At 33.0% G+C, this 17,446-nt stretch overlaps 1 pseudogene; it reads right to left on the bottom strand.

Moving 5' to 3' along the window:
• Positions 1-5,002: 5,002 nt before the first annotated feature.
• On the bottom strand, positions 5,003-8,255 carry LOC120166934 (annotated as a pseudogene).
• Positions 8,256-17,446: the final 9,191 nt, after the last annotated feature.

A 17,446-nucleotide genomic window follows, 5' to 3' on the forward strand; every position in this document is an offset into this window, starting at 1 on the left:
TTCAACGTTCGCGAAAGACAAAAATAATTAATCAAAAAATAAAAATTGACCCGATTTGAACTCAATACGTATATGATAAAGATCTAACCTGAAATTTAGCTGCCAATGATGTCACTCGATTGAACGAGATCTGCTTGAAATCCATTCGAACCTGAATTAACTTGGTCTTTATCTGCTCCGAACCTGAACTGACATCGATCCGAATTGAAAGTAACCCGACTTGAACCCGTGTCAAATCAACCTGAAAATAACCTGACATGATTTGACTTGGACCTGACCTGATCCGAGTCGAAGCATCAAATTTACCCAACTTGACATGTATCCGATTTTACCCGATCTGACATGATCCAACTAAAACCTGAACGATTACCCGATTTTACATCCCTAAATTTAGTTAATTGAATTTATGACAATAATTGGTACGTTTTTTTACAAGAGTATTTGACAGTTTTACTGTAAAAGTTAAAGTACTATCATTGAAAAGTAAAAAGGTCATATAAAAATTTCATAATAAAAATATCTATAGCGTTTCATTAAATAATTATTTTTATATTTTTAAAATATTTTAATCTTTAATATTTTATTTTAAGATAAAAATCTCTAATATTTAATTAAATGATACTATATAAAGGTCATATGTATGATTAGTTTTATCTACAGGATATATGCTCGTTGTTATATAACTAATAAAATTTTAAACATATAATATCTTGTAATCACTATTTAAAAAAGGGTAAACTACGCATTTAATACCTAAACTATAAGTTTTGATATGCTTTAGTACCTAAACTTCTAATTTTTTCAAAATCATACCAAAAATTTAGTTTTTGTTTATATTAGTAACCCGCCGTTAAGTTTTGGAAAAAAATGAAAATCTAGGTACCAAAACACATTTAGTAACTAAATCATACTTAATTTTTGGGGAAAATTGAAAATTTAGGTACCAAAACGGATCAAAACTAATAGTTTAGGTACTAAATGCATTAAGTTTTTAACGACGGGGTATTAAAATAAACAAAAAGTAAACTTTATGTATGGTTTTAAAAATAAAAGTTTAGGTACTATAACGGACTAAAATTGATAGTTTAGATACTAAATACGTGATCTACCCTAAAAAATAATCATTTTGACACAAATTTATTCTTTTTGGAGCATTTTAACTAACAACGTTTCATTTTGAGATAAAAGTCTCTATTTTGGAATATTAATTGTTTGTTGACTAATTATTTTCTTTCACGGAGAGTCTTTTTTGCCGAGAAATAAAATATTAAAGTTAAAATGTTTGAAAAAAAAGAATAGATACTAAAATGACTATTTATTCAAACATTAAGGACATTTTTTGACATTATACCTTTTAGAAATAGGCAAAATACCAAAATTAACCCTAACGCTTATCAAAATTGTCATTTTGCCCCTTATTCTATTTTTTGAAGCATTTTGACCCCTAACGTTTCATTTTAGGACAAAAGTGCCCCTAACATTTGACATAATAATCACTTTGTCTCTTATTCTTTTTTAGGCATTTTAGCCCACAACATTTCATTTTAGGTTAAAATACTCCTATTTCGGGACATTAATCGTGTGTTAACTAATTGTTTTCATCTATAAAAGGAGTTTTTTGCCCCAAAGTGAAACGTTGGGGCCTAAAATGCTAAAAAAAAGAATGGAGACCAATATAAATATTTTGGTAAATGTTAGGGGCTATTTATGTCATTATGCCTTTAGAAATATGTTAGGTTAACTATACTCTTGGTCACTAAAATTAAATAAGTTTTTCATTTTAGTCACTAATTTTATTAAAAAAAATCATAAAATGATTATTATGCCGTTAACTCATGTTAAGTTAATTATGTGATACATTAATAAAAGGGTAAATTACGAATGTAGTATCTATACTATCAATTTTGGTCCATTTTAGTATCTAAACTTTTAATTTTTTCAAAACTATGCCTAAAGTTTACTTTTTGTTTCGTTTTGATACCCGTCGTTAAAAACTTAACTCGTTTAGTACCTAAACTATTATTTTTTATCAGTTTTAGACCTAAATTTTCAAAAAACAAAATTCAAAACTTAAGTATGATTTAGGTACTAAATGTGTTTTGGTACTTAGACTTTCATTTTTTTTCAAAACTTCATAGTGAGATACTAAAATGAAACAAAAACTAAACTTTTGGCATGGTTTTAAAAAAAATTAAAAGTTTAGGCACTAAAACGGATTAAAATTGATAGTTTAGGTACTAAATGCATAGTTTACCCTTAATAAAAAGGATTAATATCGGATTTGTCCCCTAAATTATAACTAAAGCTTCAATTTAATCATTTAAATGTTCTTTAACATGAAATTAAAAGATCTAAGAAACTGGCGCAATCTAATGGAAAATCAAAGAGACAAGAAATTAGAAAACAAACCCAGAGGATCAAACGAATCATCTCCAGCATCTCAATCTGTTCTTCCAGAGTATGCAAATACATTTCACAGTTTCAACATGGAATTTGCAATTAAAACCACACATACACACACAATTTGATGTCATAGCCCAATTGTGAAAATAGAAATTTTTATGCAGAAAAGAAGATTGAATATTTTCATTAAAAATCTCATTTAACATCTTTTTTCTGTTATATAGCTTCCTTTTTAAAATACTAATTATTGTAATTGATTTTTGGTAAATTAAATGTTTAGCATCTAAACTATCAGTTTTAATTCGTTTTAGTATCTAAATTTTCATTGTTTTTCAAAACTATAACTAATATTTAGTTTTTGTTTCATTTTAGTACTCCGCCGTTAAAACTTAACGGACATGCTCGTCTGCGGTCGCGTCTACAGTCGTCGGCCGGTGAAGTCCAAACTTTCCAGTTCATACCTTTGTGACCCCTCTAAACGCGATTCTGACATCCGTTTCATCGGGAAACGCCTCAATCTCCCCAAATCGACGGTAGACTTTTCAATTTCTCCATCCTCCGATCTCCATGGTCCACTGTACGGTGGGCCTGAAATTAAACTATGTTGGTCGACTCATAATTCTTTAGTGGTTCACCGTTCAAATTGGTTGTCCGTCTACTGAAGTTATGTCACGTCAGTCCGTTTGTTAAGTTTTTATGGCAAGTACTAAAATGAAACAAAAACTAAACGTTAGATATGATATTGGAAAAAAATTTAAGTACTAAAATGAACAAAAACTGATAGTTGAGATACTAAACGTATAGTTTATCCTTGTTTTTTTTTCTCGGATTGTCTGTCCTAACCGTTGTTGTTGCTCCATGAATTTGTTCCTTGGATTTGAGCTCCTCATTTACTTCTGTTGCAGGCCCATGTTTGTAGCTTGGATCAATTGACGGGTTGCACCTACAGTCAAATATTTTTATTTTATTTTATTTTATTAAATAAGTTTAAGGACACTTATATTATTTTAGGTTTAAATTTTAATATTTATATATTTATATTTTGAAATAAATCTAATTATTTTTTATATTTTTCTTTCACAAACGTATTTTATATGAGAAATCATTAAAAAAAATTAATTATATTATTATTATAATAATTAATATTATAATTAATATACTTTCATGAAATAAATAAAATTAATTCCAACAATAGTTACCCTAAATACTATTTTTTTGTCAAAAATAAATATTTCTTTCTTAACATATTTGTTAGGGTTGCACTCTTCATCTGAAGGTCTCAGGTTCAATCATCTTAAAAGTCATGTATAATATTATTTTATCAAAAAATAACATGTTAAACCAACAATCAATTGGTTTAGAGTGACGAGGCATTAGATTCTTTAAGCAAATTGGGTTGAGAGGGCTCACTCTAATTGATGACAATGATTGCAATACAAGTTCCTAAAGAAGATGAATACAACTAAAAATATAAAACAATATTTTGTTTAAATTTGTCACTGTTATTAATATTTCTGTGACAAAAAATATAATTACAGAAAACATATATAATTCCTATCCTGTAAAATATGGTCGAACAACATCCGGATCGTTGAATCGAACCTATGAATACATTCGTAAAAGATTCATTAGCATAAAGAGTAAGTGAAAAACCTAGGCTACATTCTGTCCCTGATAAATGAGGACCAGGAATGGTGAGATTTATACCTGTACTTCAGCATAAGATGCTGCTGCCAAGGCCAACTGAAGAGTGTAAGTTCCTGTCTCATTTACATCCTGGAGATTGTACTTAATCTTCCATGTGGTCGGCCGGAGAGTATTGTTCCCTATGTTCCTGTAAATAGAAAATATTAGATCCAAGACACTCTAACACCCTGAATATATGTTGAGGAATTTATGGAGTTGAAATTGGCACCTGGGAACATGAGCAAAGAACCAATCTTGAGAATAGTTACCAGTGCCGATCGTATAGGCAAGATCGTTGTCACGGTAAATCTCCGAGTAGCGATCCCATAATCCGTATTGTCTATACCTGTCCATTGGAAAAACATACTCTTAAGTTGAAGAAATATGTGTGGAGATCTTTAGGCTGAATTGTATGCATGAGCAAAAGGTTAAATAGAGATTACTTGTCCATTTCATCGAGGCACAATGAGTTAACAAGCATCGGGTCAGGTTCCGGTATGAAGAACTCGGCTGCTGTGCGGTCAGGAATCCCAATTTCCCACAACGTAGGGCCATTCCTTGGAGGATCATATATTAGAGTACCCAAGCTAATCTTGTTTCCTGCATAGGGGTTTAGGGAAAAAAGATTATGTGATTTCATGAACCAAATGGTCCAAAGAAGTAAAATAACATGGAAATAAATTTGACCTGGTCGGATAGTGATGTTGAGATCTAATTTGTAGTCTCCAATGAAACCATGGACCCATGCATACAAGTTATACAACCCCTGTCGGACATTTTTTATATGGAAAACGGCCATCGTTATCGGCTTGAGTCCAAAATTGATAACCCTGAAAACAGAAAAGAACATGACAGAAACCAGAGCTGTGGATATTCACATGCGTCTATAGTTATGACTTAAGATGTGCCTTGGTTAACAATACACCTTCCCGTCGTGTTGCCATGATCCTGCATCTCCAGGCGCAGCCAACACCACGAAGGCAGATTTCGCCGTCACTAATTCCTTATTATTGTACCTGTCTCGCACTAGTAACTGACCGCTAACTTCGCCTCGCTGCTCAGCATGAGGAAAATCTTCCGATTGAGTGAAATTGTAAGGCCAGCTTTCGATTTCTTCACTCAACTAATGGTGCACAAATAAGTGACAAATGAGTTAGTTGCTCAATAGTCAATACCATAAATTTAAGATTACCCGATCTTGCTAGTAATGAGAAAACCTGTCTTTGAGCGTCATTCCACAGTGTCTTGCGGTGATTTTTACTGGAAGAAGCAGAATTAAGATAAATAAAAGCAGGACCGAAAACCTTTTTCCAATGCCCGCCTTTCTTATATTTTGTGTCAAAATCTTTCCCGGCATAGTGAGCGGTAACCATCATCTACACCATGAAAACAATGAAAATATCAGACAATCCTTTCTAGCTAAATGAAAATTATTACAAGTTTTTATAATTTATGCATGTATGTATGGTATGTTGGCTTATAAATTGACTTGCACAGAGAGATGTGGCACCAGGATGAGAAGCGAGGCCCTGCTTATGAGGGCCACCGGCTCTGAACTCAGAGCTTGGTGTGATTATCCAGAAACCAACGGCATCATCATCGGATATCCATCCATGAAGCTTATTATCTTTGTTCTCAATCGAATATTGGTACTTGTCATCAACCTACAACCCACAATTATCAAGGGACTTCAATAATAGTACTATACAATGAAGCTCAGTTTAGTTCTTTCGTGAAATGAAAAAGAAAAGAAAAGAAAAAGAAATACCTCTCCTTTAAGTTGAGGATCAGATGGATTCGTCAATACGACGGCTTCTTTGAAGGCAAGAGTCTGGGAGCGGATACTACTTCGATCATATGTGCTAGGCATGATTCTTTGTCTGCTGTCTCATAGTGCCATGAACCGAAACCTAAACCAAAATGTCACATGAACCTTTAACATCACTTATTATGGAAAAAATGGATCTCATACATACATGTAGCTATTAAGGAATTCATCTTTGTTTTACCTGTCTTCCCTGAGCTTGAAAACAATCCTTATGTGGTCCATGCTAGCATCCGGAAAATCTTCTTCCCGCTCGAAAATACCATACATGTAGAGTCCCGGATGCCTCGTCGTACTAAGAACCTGGAAGAAATAAAATATACAAGCTGCACAGTCATCTTAGAAGAATATTGAGGGTTGTTTGAAAGCAATTGCACACCTTTTGTCAATGTTTAAGGGAACATGCTTGTGATAATCGGTTGTGGAATTCCATCTTTTGGTGAAGGAAAGCTCTACTAACTCATCAGTTCGTGCAATAACCTTGAAATGTTCTGTGATTAATCTGCAGTAGCATCAATATTATCAAATTAAAAAAAGTTGAATAGAGAGGGTGAAGAAGAAAGAGGAGAAGGAGAACTTACTTGTCCATGGGACAGTGATCCGTAAAAATGTCCCAGTACCCGTAAATATATTTCCATTTTATACGGTTAAAAAATTGAAAAACAAACGAGGGAGACGACAACAGTTGCATGTTAATTAAAAATAATCCATACCCTCTATCGTCGTTGCGGTGTCTCCAGTCAAAAACATTATCCATTCCATTATATCTTATTCCTGTCAAAAGACCAGACGGATTCTCGATAGTGACTTCAGCAATTCCATTACGAATCATCACCTGCAAACCAAAAAAAAAAAGGTTCAGTTTCCTTATTATATTCTCATAAGATAAACTAAAACTCAAAAATTTACCAGAGAAGGAATGTGATCTTACATGATTATCAGTTACGCGCAATCGAACATGATGATGTTTATTTTCTCTGCCATTAAAGATTTTTCTGCAATTCAAACATAAAGGAATATGCATACTTTACGTTAGCTTGATCCCACAATATAATGTTAAACATAATGTAATATATTATTAAACAGAAAAAGAGAACCTGTTTGCTGGGATTTCAGCACAGCAAGCGCATAGGAGTGAAATTACAATGATTAATCTAAGCCATAAAGCAGAAGGTGTGAAGCTGTTGCTGTTTGACACTATTTTTAGTTTATTTAGTTTTCTGTAAAAAGTTACAACGATGGACCAATATTAGTAAAATGTTATTTTATCATTATAACATATTAGATTTTTTTTTTACAAAATTAATTTATTTTTTAGTGTATTAAAGAAGTTTTTATTCTCTATTTTATTACATTAACTAACTAAATGAGACGTTAATGAATTAGTCTTTTAAATTGTATTGAAATTTATTTAACATAACCATTTAGATAATAAAAAATAAAAACTTAATTGAAGTGTATTTTAAATACTAGATGTTATAGTTTGATTCAAATTTGATGTGACACAAAATTTTAAAGATATAAAGTATAGAAGTAATTGAGGAAAGTAAAAAATCTAGTTTGATTATAAATTTATTAATAATAGAAAACCTACTTAAGATAGATTTTTACTAAATAGTTTGATTTATAACCAAGTAACTATCCTTATAAATAGATACTAGGGATTATGATTCAAACTTTTTCTAAAATTCTTCGTGTATTCTTCCTTTTTTGACATTAGTGAAATTTTTTCTTTTCTGTATGTGATTTTTTTGAAATATACTTTTTATATTAAATCTTGGTGTTCTTTATCTTTTGATAATTTTTTCAAATGCTATCATCGTGCTTAAATTATTACAAATTGGTAGATCTTATTGAGTCTGATCTTTTGTTTTTCTCAGTAGGTTGATTTTATGAAATCAAAAGTTTCTCATATGGTTGTATGTCTCATTAAAAATATTCCTAAACATAAGTGGAGGAAAAGAATAGATACAATCAATATAAAAACCAAACATACAACTAACCATAGTTCCCAACACCGTAATTATGTGATTTCAGGAGTAAGATATCAACCATCAACAACATCTATAATTATTCGACTATACCTACAGAATAATACATTAAACAAAAAGATTCTACATCATCTGTAACACCTACAAACAATGTTACTTGAAAAGATTATCATCAAGCTTTAAAGAATTATTGTCTCAAGTCTCGACATCCTATTATTTGCCAACCATTGCACCATTGAAGAGTAGGACCTCGAAGCATGGATGAACTGCACCTTTTCGATATATTTTAACTGTCCTTCAATTTCAAAAGATGCAGACCACCATTCCAATGGGCAATGTGATACACGCATGACCATACACCTATTCATCATCTTCATACTTCCATTCATTCCAATGATGGAAGTCCAGGGAGTCTTTCTTACTTTATTACATCATTACTTTAATTATATCATTCATTCACATTCTTTATCATGTATGCATATCTATGATCATCACTTTGTTATATATCTCATATCTTATCATAATATGTTTATCTATGGCTATAATTGATAATTCAAGCATTACATATGTTTTGCATATAACATAATATTATGATGTCTTGTTTGTCACATCTTTCCTTATCTTTATATTATGTTTTGCATATGTTTTATATTCATTTAATATGTTTGTATGTCAATTATATGTCATGGCAGCATGTTTCATTCATTTATTAACTTATGACATATTATTCTAGCTCATGTTACATTTACCTTAGCTCATTAGCTTTGCATCCATATTTCTTTAGCTCATTGCATTCATTTATAGCTCACAAGTATAAATACATAGGTGGCAGCATGCATTTAGCCTTCTACAAGCTCACTTGTTTAATGTTTGAATGTTTTCCTGATTCATATAGGTGCATCACAAAGGAACACATCTTATAGCAGCTCGGGGAGACATTTGGCAAAGCATGACAGCTCATAATTAGCTCACAATGCCTATGGCAACTCATAGCACTTAAATGGAAGTTCACATTAGCTGGAGGAGCTAGCAATGAGCTAAACTCAGCTGGGGAGCACTTTGGACCAAGTTGCTGAAAAGTAGATTGAAAGTAACTGAAAGGTAGCTGGAGAGTAGCTGAAAAGCTTACAAGACCATAGCTAGCTAGATTGAGTTCATCAAGCTACAACTCACCTAACTAGCTACTTAAACTACTCCTAGTCATCCTATGGCTGAGACCACACCTTAGGTTAACATGAAGACCATGTTATCATCCTATGGTCGAGATACACCTAAGGTTTAATGGAGACACCATGTGTTTACCTTGTGATATAAGAACCATGTGCTTTGCATAAGACGTCTCCCTATTCGGCAAAGCATTATAACCACCCAAGGAATGGCGCCAAGATGAAGAGTTGTAAGTATTATTCGGCCAAGTCACATTCTTCACCCTTTGGCCGAAACATCCTCATTCTTTGCACTTAATGTAATTAATTAAATTGTGACTTTATGAAAGGAAACTAGTGTGGTCGAATGTTCATGCATCTTTTGATCTTGTTTCTTTTCATAAACTATAAATAGGCTTGCCTATTTCATTTTTACTCAACCTTTGTTCATCAATATACAAGTGAGATTATTTCCCTTTAACTTAGTCCATTGTGACTTTATCGACTTATCAAGTGGCAACACTTGTGGCGTTAACCCCTTCACTAAATCATCTTGATACATGAGGTTCTATCTCTTTATAGATAGTAGGTCCAAGTACTATTCACCACCCTTTTTAAAAGCATATTAAGGACGAGTCTTTGCTCTTTAGCATTGGTTCTCCTTAGAGTCTTTCTAAAGATACTATCTTCTCTATTTATCCATTCTTTCTATAACCCATCACCATCCAAAAATACTTAACCATTCTTCCGCTTATCTCATCTTATTTCTAGTTCACCTAATTACCTTTACATTTACTACCTTTAACCATTCTTTTTGTAATCTTCACTTGTTACGGGTGCTTGCTTCCTTTCATAGCTCCTACAATCAAGTTGTCGCCGTTCACTAAGTCCATAGAGGTGTGCCCCAACCTATATCATGAAGTAATCAAAGCATTGGTGGAAGAAGCAACAACAACAACAAAAATAACAACAATGAAGCCCTTACAAAAAAATAAAAAGAAAAGAAGTGCAGTGACAACAAAAAGAAAATCAAGAAAAAGAAGTCTCCAAATCATTCAAGAAGTTCCAAAAGAAAAATACAAAAAAAAAAGCATTACAAGGCAAGGGTGAACAAGTATTCTACTTCATCTTCTTCATAGAATTCAAGTTTCCATTTGAAGAACTTGATTGTGGTGATTTAGAGGGTTGTAAGTACTTCAACAGTAAGTAACCCATTTTTTTATTTTCTTTCTATTTCTAAGCCTCATTTTCTATTATTATTTTGCTTTCTATACCTAACATCTCTTTCAGTCAACGCAAACAAAGTGACTCTACTTGAACAAATTTTGAATAAGTAATTCAAAGAACTTTGTAAAAGCATAATCGAGTGGAAAAAGGCTTGAGTGAAGTGAGAGCAGAAAAGGACATGCAAAAACCATCAAGTCCTAGAGTGCAAACACGAGTAATTGTGTGACATTTTAAAGTTTTCTTTGGAGTGTTCGTAGTGAGGCTTTGTGAGAGCATTCTGGTAAGGTCCTTTTACACATTCTTTTTTTTACTACTAATCATGTCTCAACATTCCAATGATGAAAGGCATGGAGGTGTCCTAAATCTTCATGTTCAAGAAACCATGCGTAATATGGTAATATTTTTAAGGATTGAACTTGAACCAATCCATGAATGGATGGTTAGAATTGAATATTCATGAGGAACCGTTCCAATTGCAGCACCTAGAGGACAACCACAAGCAAGGCGTGATGATGAAGAACAAGAACACAAGGATGATGGAGAACAAGTTTCACAAGTATCTGGAATAAACCATGGACTATGCCCTAAGAATGATGACAATCTCAACAACATTTGTGCTATCATTCCTCTATTCCAAGGAAAAACTGACCCAGAAGCATATCTAGATTGGGAAACCAAGGTAGAACATGTTTTTGGTTGTTACAATTATACTGAACAAAAGAAATTGAGGATGATAGCAATGGAGCTTGTTGACTATGCCTTGATTTGGTATGATCAATTGGTTAATTCAAGAAGAATAAATGGAGAAAACCCCATCAACAATTAGAATGAAATAAAAATAATTCTCGCAAGAGGTTCATACCTATTCATTATCATCGTGACTATTCCATAAGTTACAAAACCTTAAGTAGGGGAATTGAAGCATTGAAGACTAATACAAAGAGATGGAGATTGTTATGATTAGAGCCAACATTGATGAAGATTGAGAGGCTACCATGGCAAGATTTCTATTAGGTTTGAATCCAGACATTGCTAACCTTGTTGAATTGCAATACTATGTTGAAATTGATGAAATGGTACAAGTTGCAATGAAAATTGAAAGGTAATTAAGGAGGAGGAAAAAAACAAAAGTGGAAACACTTCAACTTCAAGATGAAGTCAATGAAGCAATTCCAAGAAACCATCTTCATTTCCAGCCAAAGAAAGTAATGAAGCAGTGAAGACTAAGTCATTTAACGTGGAGAACAAAAAGAATAAGCAAGTTATGAATTCATAAAGATCTAGAGACATTAAGTGTTTCAAATGCTTGGGAAGGGGTCAGTTGCTAATCAATACCTAAATAAAAATGCTATGTTACTCCTGGATAATGGCATGGTTACTTCTGATCTTGAAGACAACAAGGCTAAACATGGAAGAGAAGAAATCGTTGAAGAGGAAAATGAAAAAATTGAATCTGCCAATGGAGAGCTTTTGGTGATCAAAAGGACACTAACCCTTCAAATGGCTAAGGACAATAAACAAAGTGAAAACATTTTCCGCACCAGTTGCAAGGGACAAGATAAAGTTTTCTTATGATAATTAACGGTGGTAGCCATACCAATGTGGCAAGCACTATCATGGTGGACAAGTTGGGGTTGAAGACATTAATACATCCAAATCCGTACAAATTGCAGTGGCTTCTTGAAAATTTATAAATATGATGCTTGTGGTGATAATACATGCATGTTGTATGTCTTTGGGAGAAAAGTATGTTGGATGCTTTAAATTAAGCTAAACATTTAGTTGTGAAGTGTTCTCATCGAATTGTTTGAACATGTAAAAACTTAAAAATTTTGTATTAAATTCTACTAAAAGAATTAGGAAGATCTCTTTATATCGTTGTAATTGGGGTTCATTCTAGTTTTGTTTAAAATAAACATATATTGATATTGATATGTGCATTAAAAGATATGAATATTTAAGTAATGAATGGTCAAAAATCTAGGTAGCTTAATCCTTAGAAAACAGTTTTAGCAGTAACTTTGAAAAATTACCAAAAAGTTTATAGTAAATATTAGGAAGTAACCTTATATAATTATAAATTTTTAAGTGAGCAAAGGTCAGAAGAGAAGGTAACATGCTATTTTGAAAAAAGTAAGGACTATGACTTCTAAAATTCACCACAAATAGTACAAGTTAAATTAGAAGCTTTAATTATATGGTTGGAAAAGTTAGTGATTCTAGTTTCTTATAAAACAAATGGAACATGATTTGGAATGGTAAATTATTAATTACACATTTTTCTTTGAAGATAGTGCAAGCTTTTATATTTGAAGGATTGATATTTTAGTCATGATTTAAGATTTTATAAAGTTTAAATGACCAAAATATACTCAAACATAATATACCTTGCAAGTTTGAAATAAGCATTAGACTTTGAATAACATTGTGTTATACTCGTGATTAGTTGGTTGATGCTTTGTTTGTGCGCAACCTTTAGGCTCTAACTAATCAACATCCATGAGTGGGGCTTAGGAAAATAATTCGGACACCCTAGATTATTTAACTAGTGGCATTTGTGGTGCTTGAGAAAAAAATTCAAACACTCGAGATTTGTTTGATTAGCGACCACGAGTGGCGCATGACTATTAGGATACCCGATTATATGAGTACATGTGCATCCTAGCAAGTTTGACAAGTTTGATATGCAATTGATATGTTTATGAAATTTTGATGACATGTGATTTATTTTTTTATTACACATGCCATGCTTCTATATATATGTTTAATTTGCATGTTCGTATTTGTGAATTTCTTAAATTATGGTAGATTAGTTTTGTAATTCTAAGCTTGCAAAGCTCAACGTTTGAATTATTTTTATTTTCAGATTAGTAGACTTTTTTTCATATCTGAGGATAATCATCAACGAGGGACTTCCAGCATCCCGTATTCAGAGTACAACAAGCGCATAAAAGTAATGAAATACAATGATTAATCTAAGCCATAAAGAAGAATGTGCGAAGATGTTGTCGTTTACCTTGGCCACATTCTCCATTATTATTTAGGGTAAACTACTCAAATTGTCGCTATTGTTTGAGTAAGTTTTCATTTTCACCACTGATGTTTCAGAAGTCACAAATCGGTAATTAACGTTATCGTTTGTTACAAATTGGTCACTCGATGTTAACAACCATTAACTGGCGTGACGAAAAACACACGTGGACTGTTATTTGCTTACCTGGATGGTTAACCGTCATAGTGGAGAACTGTTGGAATACCTTTAACCGATTTTTTACCAAATTATTAAATGAAAATTTAATTAATAAATACATTAACGGGGAAATCAAGGTTTAATAAAACAAAAAGGTTTAACCTCTTTCAAATCTTTAAAACTTTTCTTCTTCCATTCATTCACGAGAAAAGTAGTTTCATAGAGGGTTTAAGAGAAAAGGGGGAATTGTGAGGAAGATAAGGGGAAACGTGAGGAAACAAAGAGAGAATACCATAGAAAGTTAGTGATTAAGAGAAAAAAAACAAGCAATACTTGGATCTAAGAGAGGTTCGAAGTGATTGGGTTTAAGAAAAAATTTAGGGTTCAAAGTAAAGATGGTACTACAATGGATGCTATGACAAAAAGGGACAATGTAATGCTTTACGGTAAGTTTCCTTTTACGTTTGAGAGAAAATGTAAAAACCTAAGTTTTTGACATAAAAATAAATGGGTTTTCTTTGAAATAATGTTGTTGATTATTTTGTTATATGTTTACAACTTTACTAATTTTCGTTTGACAGAAATCCTATGTGGTAATTCAACATTTAACTGTTAGGTTTTCACATGTATGTTGATATGATTTTATGAAATGGTTTTCTTGACAGAATAGTTGATGAAATAATAATATGAAATCATTTTTTGAAATAATTTTATTAATTCTTTTGTATATGTTTACAACTTTACTTGCAATTTTTTCCCTTTATATGATCACTTTCCATGTTGATATGAACTAATATCATTTGCCATGTTTTTTGTTGATATGAACATTTGATGTGATCCCGGCTATGCGCCATACATCATTTTCTGCAATCTCCCTGAGATCGTTTGATCGAGGCAAGTTGTTTACATTCGAGAATCTTCAAGAAGATTATTTGAGCTAATTTCAAGCCAAGTTTAGATTTTTCTGAAAGCCTTTTTCAATCCAAAAGGAGAAACTCCACCATCATACTCAAGGCTAGGACATGAAGAAGGAACAACAAAGTTCAAGGGAGGATTTTATCTTTTACTCGGATATATTTTCATGAGAATTTAAAAGTTTGCATAACATTGATTGCATTTAATAAAAGTTCTGCTCATTTAAGCATGCATTGCATTTAAAGCATCTAGTTCATTTAGGAAAGTAGTTTATTTATGTATTTAGATCATTTAGTAAGCTACTTCATTCATGCATCTAGTTCATTTAATAAAGTTATTTTATTAATTAAACTAGTCCATTCATCAAACTATTTCATTTATTAAACTAACTCTTAATTGTTTCATGAATGTTTTCAATTAAAGATTGAATAAAGTTCACCTTTGCGTCTAGGTGCATGAGAGAAGTTGAACGGTTTCATCAGATAGAAGAATATCAGTCAGGATGTCTTCCAATTATGGATACAGTACAAACGTTATTGGTTCCAAAAATCAATTGGGAATTATTCCTCTAACTCTTATATTTCCAATGCCTTTTGAATCACCTTAATTCGATATAGGGAGCTTGAGATATGGTTGATTTATTAAAGACAGTGTAGGCTGGAACTTTGTTACGGGAATTTTATGCATGGATGATTTGGATGAGTTTGAGCCAATGGAGAGTGATGTAAGGCTAACCAGGCTTCTTCAATAATGGAGAAGTTGGCAACCTTGTTGTTTCCAGATCTAGGAGAGACACCAAATGCTACACCTTGGATGAAAGTAATCTGCACAAAAGAAGAAGAATTGATTAAGTAATATGATAATTAAGAAATGAAAAGTAAATAGAAATGGAAAGAATTGAAATGGATAGAATAGTTATCAAAGAAGGGCTGCGGAAGTGTTGTAGAATGATCCTTCAAGTGATGATGGATTCGGCCTCCAATGGTGATGATGGACGAATGCCTTGTTGAGGATGAAGGATAATTCAAAGATAAAGAAATGAAAATTTATAAGTTGGTGATAATATAGCGTGATATGGTGATGATATAGGCGTGATAATGGTGATGGACTATGGTGATGATATGGGCGTGATAATGGTGATGGAATATGGTGATGATATAGGCGTGATAATGGTGATGGACTATGGTGATGATATAGGCGTGATAATGGTGATGGACAGATTGTATCTTATAAAACTAAGAAGGAACCAATGTTATAAAGGAGCAAAGACCGTTTCTTATAAGTTCTATAAGGGATGGTATGAAAGGACTTTGACCCACTAGTTATTTAAACTAGGAACCAGAAGTATCAATGAGAGAATGACGCTACAAGCTTTAGAAAAGGCTTGCTTAATCGATATAGTTCTAAAAAGAACTTGAAGAGAGAATAATCTCACAAAGGATTTTTAATATCAAAAGGGTTGGTTTACAAATGAATGCCAAAGCCTATTTATAGATTTGTAAAGGCTTGGCCGAATAAACACATGCCTTTTCGGCAAAGTTCATGTCTTAAAACGAAAATAAATGATGCTTGGATGAGGGGAGATGTCTTTGGCCGAATGGTTCCCATATCTCTTCATCTTGGCGCCAACTTGAAGTATGATGATGTTTAGGCCGAATAGAGAGAAGCCTCTTCATTTTGGCGCCTATTTCATTCACATGCAAAGCACATGGGTGGCTGGTCATGTGGCACTCACATGGATGGTGTAGAATGCTTAAGGCGTGGACTCCTCCATGGCGTGAAGATGAACAGCAACTTAGGCGTGACTTGGCATCAAACATGTATCTAGGTGACATGGCATCAATGGGGCAGCAACTACTTATGAAAGGTCACATTTGTGTGAAACAACCTTTCATCATTTGAGCTACTTCCCATGAGTTTTAGCTGAAGTTGAGCTGGCCATAGATGAAGGACATGTGTACAAGTCATAGGACAGCTCCTTGTGAAAAGGCACTTCTCGAAATGGCAACTCTTCGCGGAAAGGTACGAATCCACAAAAATTAACCTAGACCATATTTGTAGTGCTCTGTGTGGTGAAGATGATGGTGCAACTCTCCAGCTGAAATGAAGTCTCTAGCTAGCTCAAAAGTCCAGCTCAAGTGAGCTATGAGCTCGGGGGTCAGCTAGCAACTTTTCACCATTTGTTCTTTATGATCTCCCGAGTCATCCTATGTAAGATTTCCTAGCTTATTAACTCCAATTCTAGCTTTAAATCAGCTCCCATGATGTGGCCGAACATGTACCTACAAAAGAAAGCATTTATAAGCTAAGTAATATAAGATATAAATATGTAGTTCATAACAATAACTTCATACATTCATAATATCATCATCATAACTATAATTATAATGTATGTAAGCTATTATCATAACTACGGTATAAAAAAGATTAAGTTAAGAAAAATCCCCCTTTGAATATTGAGAAAGGTTGGAGATGCAAGTCCAATTTTTGACGCTGAATCGGATCACATCATCCCCCCTTCTTTAAAGAAATTTGTCCTCAAATTGAAGGGTGGTTTCTTTTCAACGTTCCTCCATTCCATAGTTACTGTTTCGTCAGAAATTGGGATCCCTTCTTTAGGCTCTTGAGTGAGATATGCCCATGTAAATTTGCTCTGAATATTTAGGTCCCTTGATATCCCAAAAGTGGTGTTTCTTAATACTCCAATAGACATGATCATTGAATTCTCATAGGTCACGTCCATTGGTTCTTCTAAAGACACATTCTTTGAATGAAAATGGATGTCCTTTTGTTTTTCAATGGTCACATCTTTTGGATTCCCAAAGGTCACGTCTCCTAAATCTTCCTTTTGGCAAATGGTGCCTCTTGGTAAATCCTGCAAGTTAAAGAAAAAATCTGCATGTTCAAAGTTAGAATAATCATCTTTAACCTTGCATTTTGTCAATAGGCATTCTTGAATCAAACACTTTGAAGAATAAACACTTGTTTTTGGATCAGTTTCTTCCACGGTTGTTGCTTTTCCTTTCCTCATAGCCTCAATACTCTGTTTCATTCTGACTTGATC

This window comes from Hibiscus syriacus, unplaced genomic scaffold, assembly GCF_006381635.1.
Source record: "Hibiscus syriacus cultivar Baekdansim isolate YM2019G1 unplaced genomic scaffold, ASM638163v2 tig00111650_pilon, whole genome shotgun sequence".
Lineage (NCBI taxonomy): Eukaryota > Viridiplantae > Streptophyta > Magnoliopsida > Malvales > Malvaceae > Hibiscus > Hibiscus syriacus.